General features: G+C 43.1%; 1 protein-coding gene across 2 annotated transcripts in view; it reads left to right on the top strand.

Moving 5' to 3' along the window:
- Positions 1–7146: 7146 nt before the first annotated feature.
- The window catches only part of RAI14 (retinoic acid induced 14), an 83837-nt gene continuing 76595 nt past the window's right edge, over positions 7147–14388 (top strand). For both annotated transcript variants that reach the window (XM_062599453.1, XM_062599452.1), the window contains exon 1: positions 7147–7203. The gene's annotated coding sequence lies outside the window, so the exon portion shown is untranslated. The remainder of the gene's footprint in view (positions 7204–14388) is intronic.

The raw sequence follows: 14388 nt of genomic DNA, 5'->3' as shown, positions 1-14388 counted from the left end.
AACCAACTTCAGATCAACAGTTATTGTTCTTGGTTTTCTTGGCCATTTCAGAACCTGAGCACGTAACACTTGCATCACATGTATGCAAGGAGGTGACATGGCAGATGGTATGCTGACTTCCCAGATATTGCCTCTAGGTATCTGAGCTGCCTCCACGATGTACCTTGCATCCAGCTGGGATCCTAGTGGAAATGCCTTGACCATGCATTGAGACGCATGTGCTCTCCATCCAAGGTGGCTTTAGCATAGGTGCAAGCACTCATGTGATGGGCAGGGTCAGGTAAATTGGACCACTGGTTATTGAGAAAGAGATTGAGGCTGTTTTGGAGGCAGCAAAAGAAATGTCTGAGTTCAAGCGAAAAAACAAGTATACAGCTTTGATCCCTCTCATAATGGGAGATGGGACAGAAATATCTTGGCATGCGATCTTACAGCAATGTGAAAGAAAAGGGAGAAAGAAATCAATATAAAACTGTGACTCAGTAGGGTTTCAACTGCAGCACTGTGGCAAAACTGTGGCAAAAAATCTGCTGGATCAAAAATACCACTTCAGAAAGGTATGAATGACTTTGATCCAGTGCAGTGAATTTATACTGGTTGAGCTCTCTGCAGAACATGGCTTAGCATTTTTACCTTTTACATGCCAAACCCAGATCTCATCACCTCATGAAACTCTGGCCTTGGATCCATATTTGTACTCTTCTACATTCAACTGCACTCATCTATGATGTTTTGGTTTGGCACAATCTCTAAGCAATATACCAAAGCACAATATACAAAAGATTTATTCTCAGTCATTTGTTCCCTACATATTTGGTGTTAATTAGGTGCTTCATTTGTAGAGATCTTTATTCAAAGCCTCTTTGCTGGAGCAGGATTACATAAGATTTTTATCTGTCCTTGTGCAAAGTGCAGAAGTCTCCAAGGTCTCCACATTAAATCGCAGAGTCTTAACCTTGGATCCCATCCCACTTTCCAACCCTTTGATTTTTTTTCTTCTAATGATTCTGGATGTATGCTATAGCCATCTCTGAGAAGTGAAAAAGAATGCCTGATAATCATTTACACTGACTCCAGCAGAGACAAGGGGCTTTGAATGCAAATATGAATCAGACCCAAATCAATTGTTAGTTTGATTATAATGATATAGAGAAAGAAATCTTTCATTTTTCTTTTTTTTAAGTTTTGATTTAATCATACAAAAGAAAGATCCTAAAGCCTTAAAATAAATGAAGAACCATTGAAGAAAAAAATATGGTATGAAAGACTATCATTTTTAGAAACAAAAAAGACCACTGATGTAGTGAAATTTGGTTTTTCTGGAGACAGTAATAAACTCACTTTTTTAATACCTGGAAGAGTGACAACAAAAATATAGAATGCATATAGGATTTTGCATCTCCCCCACAATATCAGAAGCATGAATTGTGCCATGGGAATGTAGCGTGGGACAGAATTGAAGTTGAAGATTGCAGATGCAAAGTACATTGAGAAATCTTGTAATGAGCAAAGACAAAAAATAAGCAGTCTGAAATGCTATCTGCAAGGTGCTTGGTTCCTCTGCAGTGAGAATAGTCAAATAAAATATGCAGGAATGTGGATTTCTTTGGTTTGAAAGAGGAGAGGAAATTGATTTACAAATCATGAACGAAATAAAGAACCTTACAGCAAGAGCAGAGACAAAGCAACTCTCTGCATGGTGTGGAGTATATATGGCATGCAAATGCCTCTGCCTGTGGGAACTGCTTTGACTTTTGTACTATTACAACATAATCAAGGTGCTCGCCAGCATAATTGAATACTACAGATTTTGCTCTTTAGTGATCCTCAGAGTAGTATAATCTTCTTGGTCATTCTTGGGCAACTGGCCTTTCAGGACTTTCAGTGGTGTGCCTTTAAAGTGTCCTTTATGTTTGCAGAGGGGTTGAAGTCAGCTTTCTGCAAGGTGTGCTCTGCCTGGCCTCTGCTAGTCTAGTAACTTACACTGATGTTCCCATCAGTTACAGATATCTCAACCCTCAAGTTTGCAGGGTAGCCTCTAGGTTATGCTGAGGCTGGGAAGCAACAATTTCCTCACATCCTGGTCCTCCACTTGTTTCCTAAGTATCTGTGGGGCCAAGCATATGGAATTATGTAACTTTTTCACAGGAGATAAAATCTTTCTGTTGCTCATGGATGAACGAGGAGAAATTTGAGCAAAGTGAAACTCACCGAATTCCCATGGCCTTGTGCAGCAATGGCAATGGCTGTGTAGGCAAGAATGAGACACTCTGCTACTAAAAAAGAAAAAAAAAAGTAGATACTACACAAAACCAGTACATTCACAGTGTACAGAACTGAAATATGCCCTGTTGATTTAGATGTTTAACAAAGCTTTGTTCTTTACCTCCAAAGGTCTTGCCGCCTATTTGGACAGTGGCCTTACTGCTTGCTGAGGTTTTCTGTAAGAAGAAATGCAGCACTTACTCCTTTTTTAATTATTCACACAGATGCACTGCCATTTTAGGCACAATCTGTTTGTGTAAGAAGTGTGTAATCCTCTTCTGTTGTTTCCATGGACTTGTGCTTTGAAAATAATTTAAGAATGAAATATGTTATTGAATATTTCTGAGGCTAGGTCTCTGTGGGAAAGCTGCATTAGATCATCAAGGCCACTGCCTTGCAGATCCAAGCTATGGTCCCCACAGGGAAGATGCATAAAGCAAGCTTATATTACACTGGATGCTAATGAAAAGGCCAGGAAATGATTTTTCCCGAGTTAAGTCTATGAAAGCATATTCATACCAAAGACACTAATATGCAAGTACCTATTTCCACAAAAATACGAGAAAGTAAAAGGAAAAAAGAAGAGGATTTTTATTCTTTGTAGTTAAAGAATTGCATTAATTCTTTTTGATTATTCCAGTGACTACAGACCATACTGAAAAAAATATATCTAGAGGCAGATAATGTCCTTTCTCTTATAGGAGGACATATATATTCTTCTGTAAAGAGTAAACTACATCTCTGGAGGACTATTCTTTCCTAACTGGAACTCATCCAAGATGTAGTCCCTTCAGTCCCACTGAGGGAAAGCTGCTCTTTAAGGCAAGCTCCTCAAGGTCCAGTTGATATCTGCTGTGAAATCCCTGAAGGACACAAACAGCTTGGTTTCCTTCTTCTCCTGCTGATTTCTGCTCCCACAGCAGAGTATACAAATTTACAGGGGCCAACTGATGCCAGTGAAACCTTGCAATGTCTCTTGCTGCCATGGCAAAGTAGGGTCATGCAGCGCAGGAAGAATCTCAAGGACAGAACAATTACATTTTTCTGAATCTTTCTTAGAAATGATGCTTGGGACTGCAAAAATGTCAAACAAATTTCATAGACTGCTACACAATGCAAAACAGTGTGAAGAGGATTACATAGACCTAAAAATATGAGAAAGAAGGAAGATTGATGGAGGTAGAGGAGCTATCAATCTAGAAACTTAAAGTTGAAATAATCTAGACAATTCTCTGCAACCATGTCAGGCTGCTACCTTCAGCCTGTATAGGATCACTTCCATGCAAAGAAAATCCCTGGCTAGGCTTCCTTCTCTGTCAAGGTTTGGTCTCAGCTCAAGAATCCTGTCTAAGCAGCTCTAGTTGTGACTTTCTTCTATCTTTTGTATTTTCCTGTGTTGCCTCTGTCCCTTTCACATATCAAAAGGCCCATTGCTGGTGCTACACAAACCACAGGACAGAAAGAAAAATTCCAGCCTGCATTTGCTGAAAAATGCCAATTGTGAACTGAGATACAAGACTGATACAAAATGATTCCTTTCTGTCCTAAGAAGTTACTAAAAAAAAAAAAAAAAAAAGCGCTCTGGTAAGCACAGATATAAAATACACTTTTTAACTCTCTCACTTATTACCACAGAGATCTCTGCATTTGTGGGGGAACAAATGTGGGGGAATTTGTCTGTTACAAAGGGTGAAAAAAGTATTTTTCTGTAAGCAAAGAACATTCCAGGCACAAAGCTATCTCCAAATCTAAAAACAAACTTTCTTTAAATGGTCCTTCAGTGAAAAATAACAGCCTGGATTAGCAAAACAAACTGTATTCAGATTGGAAATAATCAAACCAGAACAAGTCCAACAAGAGAAAAGTGTGTGCAGCACAACTTATGAAACAAATTTTAAGGAGGGTGAAAGGGAAGAGAGGAGGTGGTTTAGGAATCTGATTTTCTTTGCAAATATTTTTTAAGTGGAGCTGGGATCCGCACTTTGTGTTCTGCAGTAGGCAAGAGTCAGAAGCAGGAAAAAAATAACACAAAGTAAGCTAGCTAGCAGATGCTATCAAGAGAATGCAGAGTGATAAGGTACAACTAAAGATCTCTCTAAGCTGCTTTCAGGCCTCTCCTTCTGAAAAAGTATCTAGGAAGGCACGAGTGGATTCATTTCACTCTCATCTTGATGCACAGCTGCTCTAAGTTGTAACTGGCTGCAACATCTCCCATAGAGCTTTTCCATGAGAGGCTAAGCAAAGATGATACTTACTCTCTTGTTCTCCCATCCTTTTTGCATGCGTCTTGTGCAAAGGAATTACAGGGCATGCATGGGAAGTCCACATCACACGGCCAACGTGTTAATATTTAGATTTTGAGAGGAGTTGCTTGTGGAGGATATACTTCTCCAGTTTCTGCCTCTTGCAGATCAGCCTCTGTCCATCTCACTTCAACAACTGTTAGCTCTTGCACAGCATTTATTAAGAGTAGATCTCAATAGGCTTTCAATAAAATATTTGTCATCAACATGTAGATAGGGAGTATAAGCACAGGTGGCAAAAATGATTAGCCCAGAGTCTGACAGCATATCAAGGGTAAAACTAGGAACAGAGCCAAGGTCTCCCTCCCAGTCTTCCCAAGCTTCAGTCAAAAATCACGTGGAAGTATTTTGAATAAGAGGTAATGCCTTTTCCTTGCAGGGAGACTGAAAAGGGAGCTCTAAGAAGAAAGAATGAAAGAACAGTCTTCCATGAAAGGAGACTCATCTAGAGGGTCATCAGGTTCTGTGATACAGATTAGCATAGTCTAATAAATTTGAGCTAGCTACCATTATAAAACCCATAGGCACGTTATCCTGCTTCACAGTTTGTGAGATGATGAACACTAACTCTCTGGGAACTAGTAAATACGCATTGTCAAGAACTGAAAATTATACAATATTATAGCCAAAATTTATTAATTTTATTAGTGTATTATTGTATGTGACCATTCCATGCAAACATACACAAAACCCATCTCTGTGATATTCTATGATTTAGAACGGAAGTAAAAATGAAACATAGTCAAACTATTCAAAATGTAAGAGGTTGTACTCACTTTTTAAGTATCTTTCATGTTAGTCATATATATTTACACAGAATTTTACTGGCATTGGAACGAGCATGTTGAAGGCTTTTTAACCATCCTGTACACATGTATTTTACTTTAAAAAATGGAATTAGAAATAATTGCATATATGCAACGTGCTTTATAGCTAAGCTAGCATTGCCAGGGATCTATAATGTTCCTTTTTGTATTGTTTCTGTGCAAATTAAATTCTCAGCATTTACTATATTAGATTAATATTGGTGTGTGTATTTGTAAGAAAAAGAGAGCAAAGTATGCTGGCACAATTATTTGGTTGTTCTTAGGAGGAGAAACAAGTGCAGAACAAATTGATGAAGGTTAGGACTGCACATGAACACAGGAAATATGCTTCTGCTGATAATCAAGCGTATTCGTATAATAATATTACTTGCAACTATTACAATGATGACCCAAAGTTTTAAGTGGTTACTTCCTCCCAGTACTTTTTTCCTCTTTGAAAAGGCGTGGATATATTTGTGAACTCAGAAGATTAAGACTGATCAGAGCAATTAAACGAGACCTTCTTAGAATGGGAGCATGACAGAAGCGAGTGGGACTGGATAGATGTGCCTTTCCAATGGGAGTGACGGGAAGATAGCTAACCTATCTCCAGCAGGACCCTAGAAGTGGGATGGTAGACAGAGGCTCATCAGCTTGACTTGTTTTGTAAACAAAGTGTCCAGAGTTTTTCCAGGATTTGGAAGACAACTGTGCTTTTTGGTGAGATACAAAAATGGGACAGGAGTTTGTCATGGGCTTCCCATAGGCTCTGGAACGAGGGCTTGGTTGGCTCAACGTTGAGAAGGAGGCTTTGGCCAACATAGCTAAGAGACTTTTGCAGGGTATGCAGTGAAGCAGCACCTTGGCTCCGCACAAAGCCCACTTGCAGCTGTCAAATCTCTAAGCTGCTTTGTAACCAAACACTACAGTGGTCGTTAATTTGGCTACTAAACAAAAAGTGCCCCCTGCTTTTCTTTTTTTATTAGTTGTTCCTGCTCAGGGGTCAGGCATGAAAGGGGAAATCGAGGCATGGGGAAGCTTTGGAGGGAACAGAACTATAGGATTTCTATCTTGTGCTGAAACATGTGCTGAATTCAGGTTCCCTGAAAAACTCGCTCACATTTCAGCCCCTCTGCTCTCTCCTGAGGAGGCCAGATGGTGTCAAGAGGGAGAAGGGACTGCGGGCTGGCTCCCGCACACCCTTCCCACAGACCAGGCCCCCCAGCTCCCCACGGGGGGAGCAGGGCAGACTTCTCCAAGCGTCTCCCACGGGTGCTCGGTGCCCCCCGACCCGTCCCCGGTGACCGAGCTCTCTCTTCCACCCCTCCCCGGGGTGACTCGGGGACACCCAAGCGCGCCGCCATCCCGCCCCTTCCCAGAGCAGCCTCCCCCCGACCCCGCTTGCCGGCGGCCCTTCCCCCACCTCCCTGCCCCTCAGGGGGTCCCGCGCGCGCGCGCCGCAACGGCCGCGAGGGGCGCCCGGCGCGACGGGCGGCTCCGCGCGCGCGCGCTGCCACGTGACCCGGCTCCGCGAGCGCGGGGTCCCCCCCACGGGGAGGGGGGCGCCCCTCCCGCTCCGCTCCCCTCCCCCCCCCCACTGCGGGCGGGTGCGGGGGGGGGGGCAAGCCGGCGCCCCGCGGTCACGTGGCCGCGGAGTGATGTCACGGCTCCCCCCTCCCGCCCTGCCCGCGCGGGTCGAACGTGGCGCGCGCGCGGAGCGGCCCCAGTGTCCCGGGGCGCGCGCGGCGGCGGCGGCGGCGCCCCGCCCCTCGCAGCGGCGCGGCTCCGAGCGCGGCTCCCGGCGGCGGCGGCGGCGGCGGCTCCATGGGGTGAGTGCGGCCGGGGCGCCCTGAATAGGGGCTTTGTGCGCGGCGGAGCCCGCGGGGGCGAAGCGCAACAGGAGGAAACTTCTTCCCTGTCGTGCCGGAGAGCCCGGCCGGAGGGGGCGGCGGCGGCGGCGCTTTCGGTCCGGGGGACCCGGGTGAGGGGGGGCCGGTTGCCGGCGGCGGCGGCCCCCGTGCAGCGCGGCGTCTCCCGGGGGCCGCGGCCGCGCGCCGAGCCCCAGCGCGCGGGCGGCTGCGGCGCCCTCAAAGACCGAGATTTCTTTTTCTATAGCTAACCGCTAAAAAAAAGCCGGGGGGGGGGGGGGAGAATAATAATTCGGACTGCGCAAGGGATTGCATCGAGTTTAACCAGAAACCCGGTGTTTCCAGCAAACCACGTGAGGAATTTCTGCTTTTATCTCGCACCGGCGCTCGGGGTGTGGGAGCCTCCGTCTGCCATTGTTACTTGCGATCTTCCGAAGTTTCTGCCTCTGGGCAGCCTGGTTGAATTCTGCTTTATCAGCATCTCGGGACCTTAACGAATTCTCCCGTTTGTCTCTGTAATGACTGTGCCACGCTTGCTGCTGAGCTGGTGCGAAACACTGCCTAGCTGCAGTGTGTGCTGGGGCAGCAGCAGATGGGCTTTTTTTTTTTTTTTTTTTTTTTTTTTTGGTATTACAGCTGCTTTGAGATTAGTGTGTTTTATTAAAAAATGAGAAACATGCTTAAGATGTAAAAAATATGCATACATCATTTTAGAAAGGTCTTCTCATGTCCTGGATTAACTAGGAGTAAAATGAATTTTGTAAATATCTGTCAGTGACCTGCTTGGCTCTCGTCTTGGGACACTCGTGGAAGGCTGTCAATGAGATTTTATTTACTAATAAAAGAATTGCATAACAGCCATATGAACCGGAGTGAAGGAGCGGTTGAGTAGAGCAGTGCTTGCTATGAGCTCAGGGCTCTCTTGCGTTGCAGCCAAGCGCTGTGCCAGTAAGTCGCTGTGTAGTAGCAGGAGTCAGTCCTTCCAATCGCTAAAAATATTGGCCCTGTGCTCTTCGCTTCCCTCTTCCAAGAGCGCATCTGCTAGCAAAACATAAAGCTACCTCCTCCCTCTGCATCTCTGAAACAACAAATTGGTCATATCAAGTGGAGAAGAGACTAGGCAGGAGGTTGCTGGTCTCATTAAGTAATGTAAGCATTTCACAAGGGGGTTTACTCACCTGCCTCTTCAGTGTTTTTCTGTTCTTTTTTCCCTATTTTTTGTTTTTATGTTCCCCACTATGCTACCTTTCTTCTCCCCGTCTCTGATAAGGAATGTGTGCCTCTTTTGAGGGAGGAGCGATGTCCGGAGAATATGAAAGCTAAGTTCTTGTGCGAGTTGCTGGCAATTTCTAAATCCTGCAGCAACAATACCCTAATGACATTCCTTCCGAGAGCTGATTGTGGGCTGATTCTTCTTGCACAGGGATAATGCTTGAAACAACTATAGCGGGAAAAACAAGCCAAACTAGAACAAATCAATCCACAGCTTTAGTGCCTTGCTTACTGTCAGAAAGGTAGCCCAAGAGGCTTTTATTAGCAGGGTGTAGTAGGAAGATAGCAATCCGTAACATCTTCTTGGGTTACGGATTCACATAACTGGCTTTCCTGCTGTTTGCAGGCTTCCTGCAAGTCTGGGAAGCCTCTTCCCTCTCCTACTTTCCTTGGAGTTGCAGTGTATGTGCTTGTGGGTGTGTATGTGATTGCTGTGCGTGTGAGTAGCTGGGTCTTGCTTTCTGAGTCCTAGCACTTGAAGGGCTCTTACAGCACAGAGGATGTAGTCCAGGCAATATATTATCATGGAGCTTATCTCTGTCAAACTGCCAGAGGCAAACATGGGTCTCGTGAAGTGCGGAAGCAACCTAGATTTCCGCTGGCACTTAGGGTTAAAAGCCTAAGTGCCTGCGGAGGACTGCTGGAGTAAAAGTGACACAGCGGTGACAGAAAGTATCCTTCCCTCCTGTTGAGGTACAGAGCAGGATAATCAGTAAGGCTTGAAGGTGATGGTGGTGGTTGATGCACTGAACCTGTGACCGGCTCTGGAGGGGAGATTCTGCTGCCTGATGGTTACTGCATTTGCCTGGGAAGTGCAGTATCTTCACTCAGGTCCTCCCTCTGCAGGACAGGTCTCGCATTTTAGGCGAATGTTGTAATCGATTAAAGATGTTGTCTAAAACTGCTATGGTGTTCCTGTAGCTTTGTACCTGGAAGCCATTGCTTTTATTGAAAATACTGTAAAATAAGATGTGGGATCTTTTTTGACCTGAAAGGGATTGTTAAAGAGAAGAGCTCAAGTTTGTTCAGCCCTAGTGATAGAAAGAGGGTTTGTATGCTCCCGTGTCTGTGGCTGTAACTTCAGTAGCTGGACACTTCCCACTTTTCACAACTACTAAGGGGCAGAGAGGTACAGCTGCCTGTTACAGATGGGCCCAAGGAAGCAATGGCCTCCATCTGGATTCCCAAGTGTATTGGGACAACCTGAAAATTCCCTAGGGAGTCCGGCATTTGGGTGCTTTCAGGAAATTTTGGCTGCAGGAACTTGCCTAAGACTCCATCAGAAAATATCTAATGGAGATGTAGAGATTCAGAGATCTCTGAAGCCTGAGGGAGTTATTCTAAATGCTAGATCCTCTTCCTCAATATTTATGCAACACTTAATGCTGCTGCTATTGAATATAAACTTCAACAAATCTGAGTGAAGTCCAATAAAAATCACTTATCACTAAGACAATCAAGTTGATCTTGCTGGTGTTATACTAGTTTATAGCATTAACAGTCTTCTAGGATAGGAAATACCTGAATTCCTAATACCTTTTTCTTTCTTTCTTTTTTTAAAAGGGATGGATGTACTTAGCTTTTTTGCTTGTAAACACACCCAGCTCTCTTCTCCTTTTCAGGTAGTGTTTAAAAATGTACGGCATTTTCATCAGCTAAGATATTTTCCCTACCTAAGAACTTGAAAGCTGAACAGAGTGTTATTGTTAGCACTGTCTTTGGAAACTTCTCTAGTCCAGAAATACTCAGAGTGGGACCCTTCCAAGGTCCTTCAAAAGTATAAGGGCAGAGTTTATGGCATTGGGGCTGGGCAGGTGTTTTATGTAAATTAAATTGCTGTTCCCATCCAGTCCTCTTAACTCCTGCAGTGGTAGGTGACTGTTCTGCCTTAGGCTATTTCAGAGTATTCATCCATAAAGTAGTGCATTTGTTGCTCCTTAGATTAAGTTGCATCTGTACAGATTCTTTTATTTGCTGATTCTGAGGAGCAATTAGTTGAGTGGTTGATACAAAATAAAACGGAGGGAGTAAGTATAAACAAATATTAGCCCTGTTGTTATTCATGTGGTCTTCTTGTGTGGAAACTGGCATCTCACAAGTGGAAATCTGCGTCACTTCTCTATTTGTAGCTGGATGCTTCAGTTCCAGTCTAGCCTAGTTGGACGAAGCGCTGAACGTGGAAGTCTTAAGACACGTTGCCATTCTGATGTGCAGTCAAACTAAAGAAAATGGTCTAAGAATTGAGGGGCTGGGGGGGGGGAGGGTTGCTTTAGAGATGGGAATTTGAAAGCTGAGAAAGACAGCAGTATTTCCTAGCTCATGCAGCCAGTCTTGTCTCTTTTACTGTGTCCTTCAGTGAGCTGAATGTGTGTTGACAGACACTTCCAGACAAAAGTATTGGAGTAAGAACAGAGTAAAGTTTAAGTGTAATGAGTAAATGACAAATTTTCTTGGACTTCACTTCAGCTAGAATTTTGCCTGGAGTGCTGTCTAATATGCCAAGTAAACAAACTGGAGCAATGTCAGATTTTGCTTTTTATCTCTCTAATCTTCTCTGTAATTCAGTGTGTCTAAGGCCTTGCTGATACAAACTCTCTCCTATTTGTCCAGAAGTGCTTTGGGAAACAGTTAAATGCACTGTACCTATCTGTGCATCAACAGTCTTGCATGGGTTTGTGTTAGTTTTGTGATGTTCACGGAGGCTCGTACTATTGTCTCCGAATCTATTAAAATGCAGATAAACATTTTGCAGGTTTTGAATATCAAGAGGAAATGTAAGTGTAGAGAATTGGTGCATAGTGTACTGGAGGAAGAAGTGATAGGAATGTGTAGATTTGTTAGTGATGCTGTATCAGTGAAGGTCTAGTGCTTGCGATCAAATGCTTAGATTTGTACGGTTCAGCACATCCTTGCTAGTGATTTGTGAATATATAAAAGGATTGGATGAAGTTACCCTCAGCAATAGTTACCTACTTTCTCTGGTGTCCCCATTCTGTTTCGAATGGGATTAACGGTACATAAATCACTCTCATTCTTGTATAGTACTTGGGTTGCCCAGTGCATTTCTTAGTGTCTTTTCGTTAGTAAGTAACAGTAGATTAACCAAGCCAAGAATTATTTGTATTTATAGATAGCATTAAGTTTAAAACAACTTTATTTCATTTGACTCTTCCTATGAGCAGAGGATGGAAAAACTGAGCTCTGTTAATAGAGTGGGGAAGTGTCCCCTTTGCTTTTTGATCAGACAGCGCGTGCTTCTCTGCTTTGGCGTGAGAGATAGTGAGAGAAGTATGCTTAGCTGGATGGAAATGAATGTCCATCATGAAGTGCTGGGTGATTTTTCAGGTTGGCGTTAGTTGGTGTGTTCATGTGCAGACAGCAACAAAGAGCTGGGCAAAGGCTGTTGCCTCCGGGTGGCCCAATGGCTTTGGCAGCCGTGCAAAGGAGAAGCTTGGGTTTGGGCATGTGCTTGGTATTGGTTAGGAGGTCAGGGGAGCTCAAGCATGTGAAACAATTGCTAAGTTGGGTACTGAAGGTGAGCAGAGCAGTCAGTAGGACTCTGGATGGCTCTGCTCTGTGTGCAGCGCTAGCTGCCACAGAAACTTGCTTTCTTGAGTCAGAGCAAGGCTTGAAATTCAGAAGGAAAATGATCATCCAGAAAATAAATGGTGATGTAGTAATGAGAGAGAAGAGACTTGGGGGGGGGGGGGCGGTGGCCCTTATTTTCCTCTGTGAGGGTAAGTGTATTTATGCAAAGGAAATGTAAATAGATGGCAGCTATAGTGCTCCTTCAATGCTTTTCCCCCGCCCTTAATGTTGCCAGATCCTGCACGGAGTCTCTAGTTCTTCTTTGTAAGGTCATAAGGTGAAAAAAATTGTTTGAGGTGGTTTAGGGAAGGGGGGCGGATGGATGGACAAGGAGGAAGGGGAAATCAGTTGACATTACAAATGATGCTTTACTGCAGAAGAGTGTTGTCCGAGAAGGAGGCTTCTCAGTGCGTTCAGAAAGAAATGCAAGACTTCTGACACCTAAAAGTAATCAAATTCAGTGTAAGCATATCAGTAATGGGTACGTGTCATTGGCATGAAGGAGTATGTATAGCATATCCTAAGGCTGTTTTACTGTTGCTTCACTGGATCTTTGGTCTTTCAAGGATTTAATTACAGTGTTGTCTGAAAGACTTTGCTCTGATTTTAATGCAACTTAATGAAAGGAAAAAAACTGTGCCAATATGGCTGTTTATTGTGGTTTGCACAAATCTTACTGTAAATCAACGGGGGAGATTGTACTAATCTGCTGCCTCTGTTTAAACCTAAAGATTGTGTTGTATATTAAAACACAGTTTCAATGAAATTGTTTTAGGCTGAAGATTACCACCATTTCAATGCCTCCTGTCTTAACTAAATAGGTTTACCTAAAGATGTTTTCTGTGGCTTGTATTCCTGAAAGCTACTACTTATTATTAAGCGGAAGGGAGATGAGGTGGAGAGATTAATTTTGGAGCTAATGGTTAAAAGCATGTAATCAACATTAGCTGTTGAGCATCTCTGGAGTTAAGTACTTCTCCACTGCTAACTTGCTGCAGCTACAGAATGATAGTGCTTAGTATTTTTTTATCAATTTGCTCTGAAAAGAGAGAAATACCACTATTGGTACACATTGTTTCTTGTTAATACCTGTGATTCACTGCAGAAATGCTGTTTTGAAATATCTTGATTCTCCCCAGTGAATTCCTAGTAGTTGTTTCCTTACTTGTAAAAAGAGGAGTGTATTAATGGTACTTGCTTTTTTTTCCCTCTGGCAAATGAAGACTTGTCATAAAGCTCTGCTGAATCAAGACGCTGACCTCTTTTTGCATCAATTCCAATAATTACACCCTTTGAGAGGTGACTTCCTCTTTTAAAAACAGTGCCAAGAAAAGGCAGCCCTTACTGCTTCACAAGTTTTTATCTCTGTTGCTGAAGGATTTTGGGCATTATGATGTGCAAGCTGTAATCTTTATGTTTGTGTTGAACCATATCTTATGGAAAAGATACAGATGTGACCCACGTGTTAGACGCAGGAATGCTGTTTTTGTGTGCTTGTGCATGCTTTTTTAATTATACTGCGGATTTAAGTTTCAAATTTAACATATAAAGTGTACTTACGTAAGAGGTGAAGTATCTTGTGGGGAAAAATATTAAGTTGGCCTCTAACAGAAATACAGCTCACCTCCCTTCTGCCTTTCCAAAAAGGGGAAAATAATAATAGCATACTAGAAGTGTTTGCAACAGTTTTTAATTAGACTGCGTTATGGATTCCTTGCATTAGACAGTCTAACTGTTGCACCTCTTCTGTGTATATATCTGCAAGGAATTGTTCTCTCTCACGTAAACCTGTAGCTCAGTACTTTATCTTCCACAGGAACTGTAACAAATATTTCATTCATAGGAGCCAAAAGTGCCAAGAGGAAGCAGAGGGGAAAAATACAACCTGTAGAAGAAAATTCCTTGGCAATCTGTATTTGGGGAAAAATTTCTTATTTGCAATTACATGCCCTTCCTCATAGGCAAGGATTTGTTTATGTTCTTTTTTAAAATGGTCTAATTAAACTGTCTGCCTTTTTTAAAATCAGGTATGTGTAACTTTTAAAATGAAAAATTCTGTTAACTTTGGTGCACTGTAGAATATTGTGTGGTGTTTCTTCAGTTCTTAAACTTCCCTTTAATTTTTTTTTTTGGTAAGAATCTTAGAAACAATATGCTTTTTTGTCTTTAGCTGTAGTGTGTAAAGAAGGCCAGATATGTGTAGTGGCATTTGTCTTGTCCGTACCCTGGCATTTCTGGTCTTTCCAATGCTCATCATCCTTGGTGTTGCTAGAGAACAAGTCAGGA

Source organism: Rhea pennata, chromosome Z, assembly GCF_028389875.1.
Source record: "Rhea pennata isolate bPtePen1 chromosome Z, bPtePen1.pri, whole genome shotgun sequence".
In the NCBI taxonomy this organism is placed as follows: Eukaryota; Metazoa; Chordata; class Aves; order Rheiformes; family Rheidae; genus Rhea; species Rhea pennata.
The sequence above is the reverse complement of the archived record's forward strand: the minus strand, read 5'-3'. Positions and strand labels throughout refer to the sequence as shown.